The sequence below is a fragment of the Oncorhynchus gorbuscha genome, unplaced genomic scaffold, assembly GCF_021184085.1.
Source record: "Oncorhynchus gorbuscha isolate QuinsamMale2020 ecotype Even-year unplaced genomic scaffold, OgorEven_v1.0 Un_scaffold_756, whole genome shotgun sequence".
In the NCBI taxonomy this organism is placed as follows: domain Eukaryota; kingdom Metazoa; phylum Chordata; class Actinopteri; order Salmoniformes; family Salmonidae; genus Oncorhynchus; species Oncorhynchus gorbuscha.
This window is the reverse complement of record NW_025745796.1, coordinates 24,368-38,987: the sequence shown is the minus strand read 5'-3', so window position 1 is coordinate 38,987 and position 14,620 is coordinate 24,368. Positions and strand designations below refer to the sequence as shown.

The following is a 14,620-nucleotide window of genomic DNA, read 5'->3' as shown; positions in this document are numbered from 1 at the left end:
ACTAGACACAGGTGAACACAAGACAGACAAAACCAAACGAATGGGGATGATTAAATACCCCACTGATTAGCCTAAACTAGACACAGGTGAACACAAGACAGACAAAACCAAACGAATGGGGATGATTAAATACCCCACTGATTAGCCTAAACTAGACACAGGTGAACACAAGACAGACAAAACCAAACGAATGGGGATGATTAAATACCCCACTGATTAGCCTAAACTAGACACAGGTGAACACAAGACAGACAAAACCAAACGAATGGGGATGATTAAATACCCCACTGATTAGCCTAAACTAGACACAGGTGAACACAAGACAGACAAAACCAAACGAATGGGGATGATTAAATACCCCACTGATTAGCCTAAACTAGACACAGGTGAACACAAGACAGACAAAACCAAACGAATGGGGATGATTAAATACCCCACTGATTAGCCTAAACTAGACACAGGTGAACACAAGACAGACAAAACCAAACGAATGGGGATGATTAAATACCCCACTGGTTAGCTAAACTAGACACAGGTGAACACAAGACAGACAAAACCAAACGAATGGGGATGATTAAATACCCCACTGATTAGCCTAAACTAGACACAGGTGAACACAAGACAGACAAAACCAAACGAATGGGGATGATTAAATACCCCACTGATTAGCCTAAACTAGACACAGGTGAACACAAGACAGACAAAACCAAACGAATGGGGATGATTAAATACCCCACTGATTAGCCTAAACTAGACACAGGTGAACACAAGACAGACAAAACCAAACGAATGGGGATGATTAAATACCCCACTGGTTAGCTAAACTAGACACAGGTGAACACAAGACAGACAAAACCAAACGAATGGGGATGATTAAATACCCCACTGATTAGCCTAAACTAGACACAGGTGAACACAAGACAGACAAAACCAAACGAATGGGGATGATTAAATACCCCACTGATTAGCCTAAACTAGACACAGGTGAACACAAGACAGACAAAACCAAACGAATGGGGATGATTAAATACCCCACTGATTAGCCTAAACTAGACACAGGTGAACACAAGACAGACAAAACCAAACGAATGGGGATGATTAAATACCCCACTGATTAGCCTAAACTAGACACAGGTGAACACAAGACAGACAAAACCAAACGAATGGGGATGATTAAATACCCCACTGATTAGCCTAAACTAGACACAGGTGAACACAAGACAGACAAAACCAAACGAATGGGGATGATTAAATACCCCACTGATTAGCCTAAACTAGACACAGGTGAACACAAGACAGACAAAACCAAACGAATGGGGATGATTAAATACCCCACTGATTAGCCTAAACTAGACACAGGTGAACACAAGACAGACAAAACCAAACGAATGGGGATGATTAAATACCCCACTGATTAGCCTAAACTAGACACAGGTGAACACAAGACAGACAAAACCAAACGAATGGGGATGATTAAATACCCCACTGGTTAGCCTAAACTAGACACAGGTGAACACAAGACAGACAAAACCAAACGAATGGGGATGATTAAATACCCCACTGGTTAGCTAAACTAGACACAGGTGAACACAAGACAGACAAAACCAAACGAATGGGGATGATTAAATACCCCACTGATTAGCCTAAACTAGACACAGGTGAACACAAGACAGACAAAACCAAACGAATGGGGATGATTAAATACCCCACTGATTAGCCTAAACTAGACACAGGTGAACACAAGACAGACAAAACCAAACGAATGGGGATGATTAAATACCCCACTGATTAGCCTAAACTAGACACAGGTGAACACAAGACAGACAAAACCAAACGAATGGGGATGATTAAATACCCCACTGGTTAGCTAAACTAGACACAGGTGAACACAAGACAGACAAAACCAAACGAATGGGGATGATTAAATACCCCACTGATTAGCCTAAACTAGACACAGGTGAACACAAGACAGACAAAACCAAACGAATGGGGATGATTAAATACCCCACTGATTAGCCTAAACTAGACACAGGTGAACACAAGACAGACAAAACCAAACGAATGGGGATGATTAAATACCCCACTGATTAGCCTAAACTAGACACAGGTGAACACAAGACAGACAAAACCAAACGAATGGGGATGATTAAATACCCCACTGATTAGCCTAAACTAGACACAGGTGAACACAAGACAGACAAAACCAAACGAATGGGGATGATTAAATACCCCACTGATTAGCCTAAACTAGACACAGGTGAACACAAGACAGACAAAACCAAACGAATGGGGATGATTAAATACCCCACTGATTAGCCTAAACTAGACACAGGTGAACACAAGACAGACAAAACCAAACGAATGGGGATGATTAAATACCCCACTGATTAGCCTAAACTAGACACAGGTGAACACAAGACAGACAAAACCAAACGAATGGGGATGATTAAATACCCCACTGATTAGCCTAAACTAGACACAGGTGAACACAAGACAGACAAAACCAAACGAATGGGGATGATTAAATACCCCACTGATTAGCCTAAACTAGACACAGGTGAACACAAGACAGACAAAACCAAACGAATGGGGATGATTAAATACCCCACTGATTAGCCTAAACTAGACACAGGTGAACACAAGACAGACAAAACCAAACGAATGGGGATGATTAAATACCCCACTGATTAGCCTAAACTAGACACAGGTGAACACAAGACAGACAAAACCAAACGAATGGGGATGATTAAATACCCCACTGATTAGCCTAAACTAGACACAGGTGAACACAAGACAGACAAAACCAAACGAATGGGGATGATTAAATACCCCACTGATTAGCCTAAACTAGACACAGGTGAACACAAGACAGACAAAACCAAACGAATGGGGATGATTAAATACCCCACTGATTAGCCTAAACTAGACACAGGTGAACACAAGACAGACAAAACCAAACGAATGGGGATGATTAAATACCCCACTGATTAGCCTAAACTAGACACAGGTGAACACAAGACAGACAAAACCAAACGGAAAAGAAAAGGGATTGGTGGCAGCTAGTAGGCCGGCGACGACGACCGCCCAGCGCCTCCCGAACAGGGGGAGGAGCCACCTTCAGTGGAAGGCGTGGCACAGATCATAGGGTCTTACAGGAGGCATGTATTATGTCTAAAAAAGCCATTTTCACCATGGTTTTCAAAACAATGGTTTGTGCTACAAATGTAAAAGCATATTAAAACCTCATTGATCCTCCAAATGAGGTTTCTATGTGATAATTCCCAGGACTAACAAGTTTCCACTTCGGGCCATAGATCTAAACAGAAACAGACCTGTAAGTGTTTGCGCATCACCCAGGTCACATGACTGGCTCCTTGCTGCAGAGCGATGGAGATGACGTGAGCGCTGGTCAGGCCTCCACCAACCACCACCACCCTCTGGCCAGGCTCAGACACCACATGGGGACCTGCTGGATGGAGACAGAGTTAGTGATACCACATAGAGACCTGCTGGATGGAGACAAGAGTTAGTGACACCACAGAGACCTGCTGGATGGAGACAGAGTTACTGACACCACATAGAGACCTGCTGAATGGAGACAGAGTTAGTGACACCACATAGAGACCTGCTGAATGGAGACAGAGTTACTGACACCATGCTGAAAGGAGACAGAGTTAGTGACACCACATAGAGACCTGCTGGATGGAGACAGAGTTAGTGATACCACATAGAGACCTGCTGGATGGAGACAAGAGTTAGTGACACCACATAGAGACCTGCTGGATGGAGACAGTTAGTGACACCATAGAGACCTGCTGGATGGAGACAGAGTTAGTGACACCACATAGAGACCTGCTGGATGGAGACAGAGTTAGTGACACCACATAGAGACCTGCTGGATGGAGACAGAGTTAGTGACACCACATAGAGACCTGCTGGATGGAGACAAAGTTACTGACACCACATAGAGACCTGCTGGATGGAGACAGAGTTAGTGACACCACATAGAGACCTGCTGGATGGAGACAGAGTTAGTGACACCACAGAGACCTGCTGAATGGAGACAGAGTTACTGACACCACATAGAGACCAGCTGAATGGAGACAGAGTTACTGACACCACAGAGACCTGCTGAATGGAGACAGAGTTACTGACACCACATAGAGACCTGCTGGATGGAGACAGTTAGTGACACCATAGAGACCTGCTGGATGGAGACAGAGTTAGTGACACCACATAGAGACCTGCTGGATGGAGACAGAGTTAGTGACACCACATAGAGACCTGCTGGATGGAGACAGAGTTAGTGACACCACATAGAGACCTGCTGGATGGAGACAAGAGTTAGTGACACCACATAGAGACCTGCTGGATGGAGACAGTTAGTGACACCATAGAGACCTGCTGGATGGAGACAGAGTTAGTGACACCACATAGAGACCTGCTGGATGGAGACAGAGTTAGTGACACCACATAGAGACCTGCTGGATGGAGACAGAGTTAGTGACACCACAGAGACCTGCTGAATGGAGACAGAGTTAGTGACACCACATAGAGACCTGCTGAATGGAGACAAAGTTACTGACACCACATAGAGACCTGCTGAATGGAGACAAAGTTACTGACACCACATAGAGACCTGCTGAATGGAGACAGAGTTAGTGACACCACATAGAGACCAGCTGGATGGAGACAGAGTTAGTGACACCACATAGAGACCTGCTGGATGGAGACAGAGTTAGTGACACCACATAGAGACCAGCTGAATGGAGACAGAGTTAGTGACACCACATAGAGACCTGCTGAATGGAGACAGAGTTAGTGACACCACATAGAGACCTGCTGAATGGAGACAGAGTTACTGACACCACATAGAGACCTGCTGAATGGAGACAGTGTTACTGACACCACATAGAGACCTGCTGAATGGAGACAGAGTTACTGACACCACATAGAGACCTGCTGAATGGAGACAGAGTTACTGACACCACATAGAGACCTGCTGAATGGAGACAGAGTTACTGACACCACATAGAGACCTGCTGGATGGAGACAGAGTTAGTGACACCACATAGAGACCTGCTGAATGGAGACATAGTTAGTGACACCACAGAGACCTGCTGAATGGAGACAGAGTTACTGACACCACATAGAGACCTGCTGAATGGAGACAGAGTTACTGACACCACATAGAGACCTGCTGAATGGAGACAGAGTTAGTGACACCACATAGAGACCTGCTGGATGGAGACAGAGTTAGTGACACCACATAGAGACCTGCTGAATGGAGACATAGTTAGTGACACCACAGAGACCTGCTGAATGGAGACAGAGTTACTGACACCACATAGAGACCTGCTGAATGGAGACAGAGTTACTGACACCACATAGAGACCTGCTGAATGGAGACAGAGTTACTGACACCACATAGAGACCTGCTGAATGGAGACAGAGTTACTGACACCACATAGAGACCTGCTGAATGGAGACAGAGTTAGTGACACCATGCTGAATGGAGACAGAGTTACTGACACCACATAGAGACCTGCTGGATGGAGACAGAGTTAGTGACACCACATAGAGACCTGCTGAATGGAGACAGAGTTAGTGACACCATGCTGAATGGAGACAGAGTTACTGACACCACATTGAGACCTGCTGAATGGAGACAGAGTTAGTGACACCACATAGAGACCTGCTGAATGGAGACAGAGTTACTGACACCACACTGACTCTTAACAGGAACAGAATGTCCAACACAAATAAGTACTAAGTAAATAAGTTAATTTCTACATTTGATAAGTCAAATAGATGCCCAGTCAGTGTGATATTACAGTATTGCAGCCTTTGGCTTGACAGCATGTCATGTCACCTCAACATCAGGAGAGGGCGTTATTGTACAGTGTCATGTCACCTCAACTCCAGGAGAGGGCATTATTGTACAGTGTCATGTCACCTCAACACCAGGAGAGGGCGTTATTGTACAGTGTCATGTCACCTCAACACCAGGAGAGGGCATTATTGTACAGTGTCATGTCACCTCATCACCAGGAGAGGGCATTATAGTACAGTGTCATGTCACCTCAACACCAGGAGAGGGCATTATAGTACAGTGTCATGTCACCTCAACACCAGGAGAGGGCATTATAGTACAGTGTCATGTCATGTCACCTCAACACCAGGAGAGGGCATTATTGTACAGTGTCATGTCACCTCAACACCAGGAGAGGGCATTATTGTACAGTGTCATGTCACCTCAACACCAGGAGAGGGCGTTATAGTACAGTGTCATGTCACCTCAACACCAGGAGAGGGCATTATTGTACAGTGTCATGTCACCTCAACACCAGGAGAGGGCGTTATTGTACAGTGTCATGTCACCTCAACACCAGGAGAGGGCGGTATAGTACAGTGTCATGTCACCTCAACACCAGGAGAGGGCGTTATTGTACAGTGTCATGTCACCTCAACACCAGGAGAGGGCATTATTGTACAGTGTCATGTGGAGACATATGGTCCATCTATACAGATAGCTATCAATAGCAGAGGATTCTCATCTCAACCGACCTGATGAGAGAGAAGAAGAACTCTCTTCCTGTTCCTGGTTCTGGCTTCTTGGTTCCTGTTGCCGCGTTGACCGTGAGTGGTGGTGCATGAGCTGCACGGTGTGCTGCAGGCGTTCCTCAGGGTAGCTCTCCGCTATGGACGACACCCAGAAAGGAATGTTGGCCATCTGGGCACGGGTCGGCCCGGTCGCCATGACTACCCGCCTAGCCTCGAGGACGTCCCGTTCTGAAGGAATACCCTGAATGATGTTACAATTCCTTCTGACATGACAGGGGTCAGTCTGTCCACTGTGCCCTTTGTCAGGACACTGTCCAGGCCATATTTGTTCACCTGGAGAGTATTGTTGTTGTATAGTTATTTTGTTCTGGGTGATTTGAGTTGATGGCTAATAGATTACATGCGCACACACGGTACATTATATATCACAGGTTCATAGATTTTAATGAACAACTACAGTGGCAAATTAAAGTATATGAACCCTTTGGAATTACGGTTGAAGTCAGATGTTTACACACACCTTAGCCAAATACGTTTAAACTCAGTTTTTCACAATTCCTGACATTTAATACTAGTAAAAATTTCCTGTCTTAGGTCACTTAGGATCACCACTTCAAGAATGTGAAATGTCAGAATAATCGTAGAGAGAATTATTTATTTCAGCTTTTATTTCTTTCATCACATTCCCAGTGGGTCAGAAGTTTACATACACTCAATTAGTATTTGGTAGCATTGCCTTTACATTTTTTTTTTACTTGGGTCAATTGTTTCGGGTAGCCTTCCACAAACTTCCCACAATAAGTTGGGGGAATTGTGCCCCATTCCTCCTGACAGAGCTGGTGTAACTGAGTCAGGTTTGTAGGCCTCCTTGCTCGCAAACGCTTTACCAGTTCTGCCTACACATTTTCTATGGTATTGAGGTCAGGGCTTTGTGATGGCCATTCCAATACCTTGACTTTGTTGTCCTTAAGCCATTTTGCCACAACTTTGGAAGTATGCTTGGGGTCATTGTCTATTTGTAAGACCCTTTGCGACCAAGCTTTGACTTCCTGACTGATGTCTTGAGATGTTGCTTCAATATATCCACATCATTTTCCATCCTCGTAATGCCATCTATTTTGTGAAGTGCACCAGTCCCTCCTGCAGCAAAGCACCCCCACAACATGATGCTGACAACCCCGTGCTTCACGGTTGAGATGGTGCTCTTCGGCTTGCAAGCCTCCCCTTTTCTCTCCAAACATAACAATGGTCATTATGAACAAACAGTTCTATTTTTGTTTCATCAGACCAGAGGACATTTCTCCAAAAAGTGCAATCTTTGTCCCCAAATACATCCACAGGTACACCTCCAATTTACTCAAATTATGTCAATTAGCCTATCAGAAGCTTCTAAAGCCATGGCATAATTTTCTGGAATTTTCCAAGCTGTTTAAAGGCACAGTCAACTTAGTGTTGGTAAACTTCTGACCCACTGGAATTGTGATACAGTGAATTATAAGTTAAATAATCTGTCTGTAAACAATTGTTGGAAAAAATATCTGTGTCATGCACAAAGTAGATGTCCTATCCGATTTGACAAAACTATCGTTTGTTAACAAGACATTTTGGAGTGGTTGAAAAACGAGTTTTAATGACTCCAACCTAAGTGTTTGTAATCTTCCGACTTCTACTGTACCTGGATTTCTGCATAAATTGGTCGTCAAATTTGATCTGATCTTCATCTAAGTCACAACAATAGACAAACAGTGTGCTTTAACTAATAACACACAAATTATTGTATTTATCTTGTCTATATTGAATACATAATTTAAACATTCACAGTGTAGGTTGGAAAACGCTAGGTTAAAACCTTTTACGACTAGGGGTTCTGCTAGCTGTAACGGTTCTCTTGTGGTGAAGGAGAGTCGGGCCAAAATGCAGCGTGTAGATTGCGATCCATGTTTAATAAACAAACGTAAAACACGAATCAATTACAAACACTACAAAACAAAGAACGTAATGAACGTAACGAAAACCGAAACAGCCTATACTTGTGTAAACTAACACAGAGACAGGAACAAGGACACTAAGGACAATCACCCACGAAACACACAAAGCATATGGCTGCCTAAATATGGTTCCCAATCAGAGGCAACGATAAACACCTGCCTCTGATTGAGAACCACTTCAGACAGCCATAGACTTAACTAGAACACCCCACTAAGCTACAATCCCAATACCAACACACCACAAACAAAAACCCCATGCCACACCCTGGCCTGACCAAATAAATGAAGATAAACACAAAATACCTCGACCAGGGCGTGACAGAACCCCCCCCCCCCAAGCTGCGGACTCCCGGACGCACTTCAAAACAATAGGGAGGGTCCAGGTGGGCGTCTGTCCATGGTGGCGGCTCTGGCGCGGGTCGTGGACCCCACTCAATCACCGTCTTAGTCCCTCCTCCTCGCGTCCTTGGATAGTCCACCCTCGCCGCAGACCATGGCCTAGTAGTCCTCACCCAGAACCCCACTGGACTGAGGAGCAGATCGGGACTGAGGGGCAGCTCGGGACTGAGGCAGCTCGGGACTGAGGGGAAGCTCGGGGCCGAGGGGAAGCTCGGGACCGAGGGGAAGCTCGGGACCGAGGGGAAGCTCGGGACCGAGGGGAAGCTCGGGACCGAGGGGAAGCTCGGGACCGAGAGGAAGCTCAGCACCGAGAGGAAGCTCAGCACTGAGAGGAAGCTCAGCACTGAGAGGAAGCTCAGGCAGGTAGCTGAATCCGGCATCTCCTGGCTGACTGGCGGATCTGGAAGAGTCTGGTTGAGTGGCGGATCTGGAAGAGTCTGGTTGACTGGCAGATCTGGAAGAGTCTGACTGACTGGCAGATCTGGAAAAGTCTGGCTGACTGGCGGATCTGGAAGAGTCTGGCTGACTGGCGGATCTGGAAGAGTCTGGCTGACTGGCGGATCTGGAAGAGTCTGGCTGACTGGCGGATCTGGAAGAGTCTGGCTGACTGGCGGATCTGGAAGAGTCTGGTTGACTAGCAGATCTGGAAGAGTCTGGTTGACTAGCAGATCTGGAAGAGTCTGGTTAACTAGCAGATCTGGAAGAGTCTGGCTGACTGGCAGATCTGGAAGAGTCTGACTGACTGGCAGATCTGGAAAAGTCTGGCTGACTGGCGGATCTGGAAGAGTCTGGCTGACTGGCGGATCTGGAAGAGTCTGGCTGACTGGCGGATCTGGAAGAGTCTGGCTGACTGGCGGATCTGGAAGAGTCTGGCTGACTGACGGATCTGGCTGCTCCATGCTGACTGGCGGCTCTGGCTGCTCCACGCTGACTGGCGGCTCTGGCTGCTCCATGTAGGCTGACAGCTCTGGCGGCTTCTTACAGCCTGGCAGCTCTGGCGGCTCCGTGCAGACTGGCAGCTCCGTGCAGACTGGCAGCTCCATGCAGACTGGCAGCTCCTTGCAGACTGGAAGCTCCTTGCAGACTGGCAGCTCTGGCTGCTTCATGCAGACTGGCAGCTCTGGCTGCTTCATGCAGACTGGCAGCTCTGGCTGCTCCATGCAGACTGGCAGCTCTGGCTGCTTCATGCAGACTGGCAGCTCTGGCTGCTTCATGCAGACTGGCAGCTCTGGCTGCTCCTTGCAGGCTGGCAGCTCTGGCTGCGCTGAACAGGCAGGAGACTCCAGCAGCGCTGTAGAGGAGGAAGGCAGCTCCTTGCAGACTGGCAGCTCCTTGCAGACTGGCAGCTCCTTGCAGACTGGCAGCTCCTAGCTTCTGGACCTGAGTAGCAGGCAGTTTACTTTGGGCACCCTTTTCATCCGGATGTGAAAATACCGCCCCCTAGCCCAAAGAGGTATTAATGACATCTCCAAAAGCTAATTGGAGTCAGGAGTCAGCTAACCTGGATTCCAATCAATGAGATGAGATTGGAGATGTTGGTTCGAGCTGCCTCGCCCTATAAAAACACTCATAAAATTTGAGGTTGCTATTCACAAGAGGCATTGCCTGATGTGAATCATGCCTCGAACAAGAGAGATCTCAGAAGACCTAAGATTAAGATAAAGCTGGAAAGGGTTACAAAAGTATCTCTAAAAGCCTTGATGTTCATCAGTCCACGGTAAGACAAATAGTCTATAAATGGAGAAAGTTCAGCACTGTTGCTACTCTTCCTAGGAGTGTCCATCCTGCAAAGATTACTACAAGAGTACAGCTCAGAATGCTCAATGAGGTTAAGAAGAATCCTAGAGTGTCAGCTAAAGACTTACAGAAATCTCTGGAACATGCTAACATCTCTGTTGATGAGTCTACGATACGTAAAACACTAAACAAGAATGGTGTTCATGGGAGGACTCCACTGAAGAATCCACTGCTGTCCAAAAAAACATTGCTGCACGTCTGAAGAGCACCTGGATGTTCCACTGTGCTTCTGGGAAAATATTCTGAGAACAGATTAAACTAAAATTGAGTTGTTTCGAAGGAACACACAACACTATGTGTGGAGAAAAAAAAGGCACAGCACACCAACATCAAAATCTCATCCCAACTGTAAAGTTTGGTGGAGGGAGCATCATGGTTTGGGGCTGCTTTGCTGCCGCAGGGCCTGGACAGTTTGCTATCATCGACAGAAAAATGAATTCCCAAGTTTATCAAGACATTTTGTGGGAGAATGTAAGGCTCTGTTCACCAATTGAAGCTCAACAGAAGGTGGGTGATGCAACAGGATAACGACCCAAAACACAGAAGTAAATCAACAACAGAAGAAAGTACGCCTTCTGGAGTGGCCCAGTCAGAGTCCTGACCTTCTGGAGAGGCCCAGTTAGAGTCCTGACCTTCTGGAGTGGCCCAGTCAGAGTCCTGACCTTCTGGAGAGGCCCAGTCAGAGTCCTGACCTTCTGGAGTGGCCCAGTCAGAGTCCTGACCTTCTGGAGAGGCCCAGTCAGAGTCCTGACCTTCTGGAGAGGCCCAGTCAGAGTCCTGAGCTTCTGGAGAGGCCCAGTCAGACTCCTGACCTTCTGGAGTGGCCCAGTCAGAGTCCTGACCTTCTGGAGTGGCGCAGTCAGACTCCTGACCTTCTGGAGTGGCCCAGTCAGAGTCCTGACCTTCTGGAGTGGCCCAGTCAGAGTCTTGACCTCAACCCGATTGAGATGCTGTAGCATGACCTCAAGAGAGCAGTTCACACCAGACATCCCAAGAATATTGCTGAACTGAAACAGTTTTGTAAAGAGGAATGGTCCAAAATTCCTCCTGACCGTTGTGCAGGTCTGATCTGCAACTACAGAAAACATTTGGTTGAGGTTATTGCTGCCAAAGGAGGGTCAACCAGTTATTAAATCCAAGGGTTTTCATACTTTTCCCACCCTGCACTGTGAATGTTTACACGATGTGTTCAGTAAAGACTTGAAAATGTATAATTGTTTGTGTTTGTTAGTTTAAGCAGACTGTGTTTGTCTATTGTTGTGACCTAGATGAAGATCAGATCACATTTTATAACCAATTTATGCAGAAATCCGGGTATTTCCAAAGGGTTCACATACTTTTTCTTGCAGCTGTACATAAACCCTACAATAGAGCAAGCATTCACTGTAAAACTCACATTCACTATCATTAGTAGTCATCATGTGTATTAGTGCAGGTCTGGAACAAAAGCCTGCTCAACCCCAGTAGCTCTCCAGCAGGAGGGTTAGTTGACTACTCCCAGGGAAGTCCTACTTATGTCACACAGAGAAGCATCACTGTTATTGCAAAATGTTGTGTAGTGGAGGGATTCACATAGTATGTTTAGTATGGTGCAGGGTTGGGGTCAATTCCATTTCAATTCCAATTGGATGTTCAGTTTACTTCCTGAATTGACTGAACTGAAATGGAATTCACCCCAATGATGGTATGGTGCCTTTTCACTTCAACTCAACTCAAGCCACGGCCAGCGTGCATCTCCATCTCCGACCTGCTGCATGAAGAAGTCCACACTGAGCCTGGTGCCTGGCAGGCTAAAGTACAGGCTCTTCTGTATGCCTCTGCTGCTGCTCAGTCTCCTCCTGTCCTTCTTGCCCAGACGCATGTCGTTGAAGAAGGCGTTCTCATCCAGAATGAAGGTGTGGTCAGGGAGGCAGTGTAGCTCCGCTGCCCGATCCTTCTCCAGAACAAACTCCTGCAAAGCCCTCTGGAAGGAACCAAGACAAAGGGATTATAGGCAAAAACAAGTACACTGCCTGAATTGACTGGATTGAAAACTGAAGTGACCTCAACTCGCGTTGTCCAAAAGGAACCATTCATTCAACCCTACAGCAGGGACCATAAACCTTGTTGAGTGTGTGTGTCTGTGTGCACCAGGGTGTGTGAGCGAAGGTGAGGGATGTACCTTATTGAGTGGGTCTGTGTGCACCAGGGTGTGTGAGCGAAGGTGAGGGATGTACCTTATTGAGTGGGTTTGTGTGCACCAGGGTGTGTGAGCGAAGGTGAGGGATGTACCTTATTGAGTGGGTCTGTGTGCACCAGGGTGTGTGAGCGAAGGTGAGGGATGTTGAGTGCTCTGAACTGGCTCTCCCACAGCGAGGTCCATGCTCCGTATGAGTCCACCACTCTGAAGGCCAGCGGAGGGCAGGATGAAACTGACTCTGGGTCTGGAGCGGCCTGCTCCTCGGGCTCGGCTGTCTGCTGTCCTGGGAGATATTACACACCTGTCAACCAGACAGCATCGCCAGCAGAATGGTGTGAACTGGAGAGACTCAAATACCGTCTATACAGTCAAATTAAGCCTACACCTTCAACCTCGACTAAAAAGCACTTTCAATGGAGATTTTGTTTTTAGTCTAGAGACTGGATCTGAGCCCGGCTTGGAGTGGCCTGCTCCTCAGCTGGCTGTTGTCATGGGGATGGGGAGAGATTAGAGACCTGTCAAACAGAGAGCACTAACAGCATGCTGTACACTATATGTGTAGGGAGATTAGAGAGGAATGTCTCTCCTAACTGAAATCAAGAAAGGCCAAAATGTGAGGAAAAACATCGGTCTACTTTCTGGGATGTTTTCCTGGACCCAGATCCCGCCGACGTCGAGCCCTGACTAAAACGTCCTTTTAATAAACATTCACTCTTTAGTCTGGGAACAGGCTTCATCTGGGCCCTTTATGAAAAGCTCACGTAAAAAACATTGAGCTGCAGTGTAGTTATCCTCACGGGTAGCTCCTCCTCTCTTGCTCTTAGAGCGGCTGGTCTTGGCCCTGCCCTGGCTGAGCAGGATCCCCTGGAGGATGTCTGTGTTGGGGGGAGGTGGGGTCAGGGCCTGGTCTGGACAGGACAGCAGGGTGGCCAGGGTCAGGGCCTGGGGTCCTCCACCTATTATCAGGACGTCCAACATCACACGGCTGGCATGAGACAAACACCAGCACAGAAAAAAAGTTACAAAATCTAAATCAAATTTTTAAAAACATTCTAGTCCTTGGTAAACAACAGGTGTAGACTAACAGTGAAATGCTTCCTGACGGTCCTTCCCAACCATACGTAGAAACAGAAAGAGAAATAACAGAAAGATAATAACATAAAAAATAAGTCCCCAATGAGAAGCAATAACTTGGCTGTTTACACAGAGTACCAGTACTGAGTCAATGATAACTTGGCTGTTTACACAGAGTACCAGTACTGAGTCAATGATAACTTGGCTGTTTACACAGAGTACCAGCACTGAGTCAATGATAACTTGGCTGTTTACACAGAGTACCAGAACTGAGTCAATGATAACTTGGCTATATAGACAGAGTATCAGTACAGAGTCAATGATAACTTGGATAGATAATAAACAGTAACAACAGTATACTGTAGGTAGGGGTAACAGGATAGATAATAAACAGTAACAACAGTATACTGTAGGTAGGGGTAACAGGATAGATAATAAACAGTAACAACAGTATACTGTAGGTAGGGGTAACAGGATAGATAATAAACAGTAACAACAGTATACTGTAGGTAGGGGTAACAGGATAGATAGTAAACAGTAGCAGCAGTGATGAGTCAAAAGAGTTAGTGTGATCTGGTTAACACTTTAATTAACTATTTAGCAGTCTTATGGCTTTGGA

At 46.4% G+C, this 14,620-nt stretch overlaps 1 pseudogene; it reads right to left on the bottom strand.

Moving 5' to 3' along the window:
* LOC124020060 overlaps window positions 1-14,213 on the bottom strand; it is a 30,726-nt pseudogene extending 16,513 nt beyond the window's left edge.
* Between the last annotated feature and the right edge of the window lie 407 nt (window positions 14,214-14,620).